Source organism: Haplochromis burtoni, unplaced genomic scaffold, assembly GCF_018398535.1.
Source record: "Haplochromis burtoni strain Fernald_Lab_line unplaced genomic scaffold, NCSU_Asbu1 Contig_1337, whole genome shotgun sequence".
In the NCBI taxonomy this organism is placed as follows: Eukaryota; Metazoa; Chordata; class Actinopteri; order Cichliformes; family Cichlidae; genus Haplochromis; species Haplochromis burtoni.
Window position 1 is genome coordinate 7,242 of NW_024583698.1, and position 6,283 is coordinate 13,524.

General features: G+C 42.3%; 1 long non-coding RNA gene across 2 annotated transcripts; it reads left to right on the forward strand.

Annotated features, from left to right (window-relative positions):
- Positions 1 to 4,194: 4,194 nt before the first annotated feature.
- LOC121813255 lies at positions 4,195 to 5,131 on the forward strand. Of its 2 annotated transcripts, XR_006053604.1 has the most exons (3): positions 4,195 to 4,260; positions 4,346 to 4,457; positions 4,538 to 5,131. It is a non-coding gene; the product is annotated as an uncharacterized LOC121813255 (long non-coding RNA). The 2 variants fall into 2 exon arrangements; XR_006053603.1 differs by lacking the exon at positions 4,195 to 4,260 and having other exon boundaries at positions 4,271 to 4,457.
- The last annotated feature ends 1,152 nt before the right edge of the window (positions 5,132 to 6,283 follow it).

A 6,283-nucleotide genomic window follows, 5' to 3' on the forward strand; every position in this document is an offset into this window, starting at 1 on the left:
GTTCACGTGTTGACAATATGTGATTAGAAAATTAAGTAAGAAAAATTGGAAGTGCTGCCACGCCGGGGAACCGATCCTGGCCCTTCAACTCCCGAACCAGAAACACTAGCCACTAGGCAAAGCAGCAAAAGCTGCGGCCTGGCCCACTGTCAAAGTGGGAGTTTTAGAGCAAACGACTGAGATGCCCACCAAAATTAAAACGCTACAAAGCTCATTCGTGAATGGCGTTGAACAAAAACACACTTGGGAATGTTCATGTTTTGACGATATGTGATTAGAACAACCGGAAACATTAGCCACTAGGCTAAAGCTATATCAGGATGAAGCTGAACTAGGAGCTATAATGATGTAAGCACAGGTGTATTTGTTGCCGAAGTGTTTCTACCTTCAGTGTCTGGGAGAGGTGTATCCACAGCTGGGCAAACCATGAAGGGAGGAGGACCCTTCTCACCTTTTTGTCCACAATTTATTACACTGCACAGTCAAATTTTCCAGACTGTGCAGTTAATCTTTTTTTTAAGGCTAAGATATTGTTGCATTGTGCCATGTTCTGAGTTGAATTAAAAGTAAAAGTAAAGATATAAAAGTACAATGAGTACATCTGAGATCATAAAGTACAGCAGTAGTAGGTGTATAAAAGTTGCGTCAAATGTCATGTTTATCTGACATGACTAAAACCAGGCTCCAAAGCTGCACTGTCCCGTTCTATTGCTTTGACCCCTCTGTCCTCATCTTCCATAAAGTTTATGTCCTCAGCTCATACCAGGGTGGCCGCCTGCTTGTCACCTTTGCTTCTCTGAGACTCTGGGCCTTTGACTCTGGGCGCCCCATCTGGAGCATCACTCCTTTTCCTGCTGGGTCCTGGATGCAGTTGTTGTCCAGATGTGCGCCCTCAGGTCTTTGATAATCTTGGGTGCTGCAGATGGATCTATATCTGTCTGCCTCTGGCTCCTGGGTTAGGATTAGGGTTATTGTGGCTTCCCACCATCATCATGAATTTTGTATACAAACACACACACACACACACACACACACCACTAGAAGATTGTTGATATGTGCGTCTCTGCTCTTTCATATTTTGTGTTTAGGGTTTTCTGTTGTATTTCATCATAAGATGTAGTTACTTAGGTCTCAGCTCTGGGTGCTAATGACAGTTAAAATAATGAAAATATAATAATAAAAGTAATATAAAAGTCAAAAATGCTAATTAATAATTGCAAAACAACAATCAAATCACTTAAACTATACTTATCTAACTAACCTACTCTGAGCTGAGGCTGAGATCTTATCTTTTGTGAGAAGAGGGCGGAGGAAGGATGATCCACTGAAGACACTCAAAGCAAGAGCAAGAGCAAAGCAAAGTGACTGAATGAAGCAGAGATTTTATTGAGGACTGACAGAAAAGTGCATCGAGCAGGAGATGATTTCATGTGGAAGACCAGAATATAGAGGATTTGAACAGAACAAGTCCAGCATAAAAGGATCCAAATGTTTCCACTCGGCCTAAGTCATCAGAAATATCCAGCATGAACACACATGAAGAATCCAAGGCATCGATCAGATGGAAAAAGATCAGAATGTATGGATAACAAGAAGTATGCACTTGGAGTCTTTCTAGATCTATAAAAAGCATTTGATACTGTTGACCACAAAATTCTAAAAATCTGAAAGGACAGATTTCCACCTCCCAACAACACAAGTGAAATAAAAAATTGATTTTTTTTTTAATCCAATGTTTTTTAATCCAATGTTTGAATGAATCATAAAAGTAGTGAAAATTATTTTTGTTTTTCTTACAGTAAACCTTTTTTTTTTTATAGGTCCTGAAAGCTGAATCAGAGGAGTCTTTGCATAATCTTATTTTGCAAAACAGCACAATCTTCCAAACTGCTGGATGCCTCAGAAACGGATTGATTGTTGACGATTTCGCGTGATCCTGGATCGTTCGGTTCCCCGAAGCTCATCCGGGACTTGCTGTCATAGCAACAGAGCCGTAAGCGTAAACCTGCTCGGGAGCAGGTTTACTTTATGTAAACAGGATTAGATCGCGGCCACGCAGGTATGTCCGCTTCATTTATACGAAAGCAACAGCGATATTCCACCACTGTTTCACCATAAATAAATAACATCAATGTAACTAAAGATAATGCAGCACTTGATCCTTGTATTGATGTCACACAGATACATACAGGTCATTTCCTAAAAAAGGGAAATGAACTATTAACATTCTATTACATGTATGTGATTAGTACAGATGTAATTCATATTTCAGAGTAGTAATTGTAAATTACTTCGTGTAATCAAGATGAGAGACCACGGCTATAAAAGCGAAGGTGGATTTGGGAAGCCTGTCGCAGCCATGTCCTGTCCGTATACGCGACCAACCCATTGCGGAAGGTGCAAGATTGATAAGGAGAGTCCTCAGAATTCAGCGTATATTGCGGGATAGACAGGATCCTTTAGCTCAGCGCGACAGTGTGCTCATTGAGAGATATCGATATTCCCGTGAGGGTATTATTTACTTAACCAACTTGTTGACGAGGGGGTGCAGGACCACCACCTGTCTTTTTTTCCTCTGCCCTTTTCTTGGTTGCTGTTATGAACAAACTAACAGAGTATTACAGGCCAGTATTACCTTGCCAAGAGACGAAAAGCAATCTAAGAGATAAATATTACCATTCTGTAGAATACTCCTGTATTCCACTTTTACTTGTTCCCATGTTCTTGTGGGTCCTGTTGTGGCTCTAATGTGAAAGGGGATATAATATAACATATTATGATATAATATAATGCCATATGATATTGGACAATATAGTGTCATATGATAGATCTACCCTACCGCCTACTGGTGTTGGCCAGAGGGGCCGATGGCGCGATATGGCAGCCTGGCTACAACCGTAGCTGCCTCCACCAGTGTGTGAATGTGGGAGTGAATGAATAGTGGTATCGTAAAGCGCTTTGGGTGCCTTGGAAAGCGCTATATAAACCCAATCCATTATTATTATTATTATTAAATTACCTACGAGTTTGATTTGTCAGCAACTTTCTGCCAGCCCTCTCTCCTTGCTTTTGCAGCCTTTGCAGTGTTCTCTTGCGTTTTAATTAAACTCTGAAACTCCTGAAATCCCTCACTCATGAGTTCTTGCTCTGCTGCCGGAAAATACCGAGCACGCCCCTTCGACATTTTCGCCGACCAATCAGCGGGTTGCCGATCAATGTTTCTACTATCGATGCGTAGCCCCTTTTAGGACACCCAGTGATGTCACATTACTGCGTCCAGCTGTACTAATCGTCAACAGCAGGTGTGTTCGGGGAACCGGATTAGCGAGCTCACGGTTAGCGCGATGGTTTGGTCTTGGATGTGTCATTTGATCTTGGATGTAGTAAGCGACGTACGAAGAACAGGCCCCAGGGCCCTATTTCAGGAAGCCGGTTTAGTGGAAAAACTGAGTAAGTATACCCTGAGTTAACGAAAACTCTGGGTTTTCGGTTTCACAAAGCGAGTTCAGCTGAAGCCTGAGTGAGTCACTATGACGACACACTCCGTGAAGCTAACCTGCCCCCTAGCAGGTTTACTACAACTAACCCTGACTGTCTCCGCCCCTTTGTCGGAAACCTGACAGTAGGAAGTGTCGGACATGGCGTGCCCCTTCCTTGAAGAGCCAGTAGATCGTGAAGCCCAAATTCTCCGCAGAGCTCTCCGCCGGGAGAGAGTGATTAGAGCGCGTTTGGACATTTTATCATTTCCTGATGATTTTCTGTGCGAACGTTACCGTTTCTCAGCACAATCTATAAGTTATTTGGATAACATCCTCAGGCCATATATTACGCATGTGACACATCGCGGACATGCTCTCAGTTCATTACATATTATTTGTATTGCACTTCGGTTTTTTGCAAACGGGAGCTTTCTGTATAATATTGGTGACGCTGAGCACGTTTCCAAGGCTACCGTCTGTCGGGCAGTCAGGAATGTTACAGTTGCACTGAAACGTCTCCTGTACTCGTTTGTGGTGTTCCCCGGTCATAGACCCACAAGATTTATCAAAGAGGGATGCCACAAAATTGCAGGTAGCAGGATGAACAAAACTTAATTCATGATGTGGTGATACTTGAACTACTACTTAAATTTTACATTTATTTTCAGGGTTCCCAGGCGTGATTGGCTGTACAGATGGCACTCACATTCCAATCATTGCTCCTTCAGTAAATGAAGGAGACTATGTGAACAGGAAGTCTTTCCACAGCATTAATGTACAGGTACATAGTTCCCTGTAGCATTTCAAACTAACAAATTATTTCATTATAGTAATGGATGCTAATTTGTGTTCTCTGCACTGTGAAGATCATATATGATGCTGCCAACATTATCACAAATGTGGAAGCCAAGTGGCCAGGCTCTGTCCATGACTCACAAATATTCCGTGAATGTACACTGAGCACAAAATTTGGACATGGTGAGTTGAGAATACTTTAAAATATATAAAGACCAATTGCTTCAGGGACATTTGAACTGAAGTGTATCCTTCTGTCTTAGGAGAGTTCACTGGCTACTTGCTTGGTGATAGGGGGTATCCATGTTTACCCTATTTGCTTACCCCTTACCCTGACCCTGAACCGGGCCCACAGCAGCGATATAATCTGGCTAATTGCAGGACAAGAGCCAGAATTGAAATGACTATCGGAATGCTTAAGGCCCGGTTCCAGTGCCTGCAAAGACTCAGGGTCACCCCAGAAAGGGCATGTGACATTATTGTGGCATGTGTGATTCTTCACAACATTGCCACAATTAGAGGAGAACACTGTCCTTCTGAACCAAACATCAGCAGTGATCCAAACCATGAACATCCTGACCCTCCCACGGACATACAAGATGGAAGCGCAGTCAGAGACACCATATGTCACAATCATTTCTTTTGACCCATCACCTCAACATGTTGAAAGAAGAATAAACAGATTTTTGTTCAACTGGCTTTATTGGTCGCCTGTGTTTCCTGTACACAAAGTATTAAAAGATGTAAACCTCATAAAGTGTCTCTGTTGCTTCCTCCTCTGTAACAGCTGTCAATGTTTCTTCATTATTTTCCTGTAGTAAAGAAATAAACAACATTGCTGTTCTACTGTAAACTCATATAATCTGTGGAGTATTACTCACAACTGCATGTTGGTCTGGCTCAACAGGAGGCTGCACCAGATGCAGTACACCACCACCATCAACTGATAGAATATGAGGTTTATACAGGTCACTTATAACTTACAAGGGACCAAATGGCAATTAACAAACATACCAATCACCTTACACTTCATTGTCATTATGCTCTCAAAGACAACCAAGACTGAGGGAAGGCAAAATCAGTAGGAAAATAACTTCACTACAAAATAATCCATTATGGTAAAGAGTTTATCAAATGAATGAGTAGCACTGCAAAGGTGACTGTGAAGAAAGGATGTATGCACATCATGTATTATTTTGAATTTACCCCCTATGTAGGCACTTGTGTCTTGCGGGGTTATTGACTCAGAGGATGTCCCCGCAGAGATGCCTTCGGCCACAGGGCGCCCACTGTTTTGGCTGAGGGCCAACTGCTCAGCCTCTGTGAGTGGTGGTGGTGGAGGACCCCCACCTGTTTTTCGGGCCTCCGCTTTTTTTCTGTTGGCTATAACGGGCCACATTTGAGCATACAGAGTAAGCAAATATGTACTTGTAATGTGCTCAGATAATTTCAATAAGTGCTTACAGAAAGAAAATTAATGTAGCCTCTAACTGCAATTGATTTACATGGGACAAACAGACCAAGCACTATGGCTCATAATACAATTACACCTTACCTGTTTGGACTATATTTTTATATTTCATTTTTACTTGCTGCCAGGCACGTTTGGGGCCTGTTGGGTTGCACCTGCGCTCACATCACATCACAAAATAAAATGTATAAAATAACAAATAAAATAACATATGATAAAATAACGTGTTAAATGGGTGGAAATCCCTAGATCAATGTTTAAATTAACACTCACGCATTGACTCTGTCGGCTATGTTTTGCCATGCATGCTCCCTTTCTTTTGCAGCTGTGGCTGTGTTACTTTTTTCCGCAAAATTTGCATGTTATCGGCATATGCTGCCATCAGAATTTCGGCCTCAAGCGCTGTAAAATACATTGACCGCGCCTTCTTTCCCTCCGTCTCCATGGTGACTCGCTTAATCTGTGCTCCGCTTATCAGGGCTTTATGTATCCTCGTCCGCGCGCTTCACTTGGGGTTAAAGCAACTCCGCGTTGACTG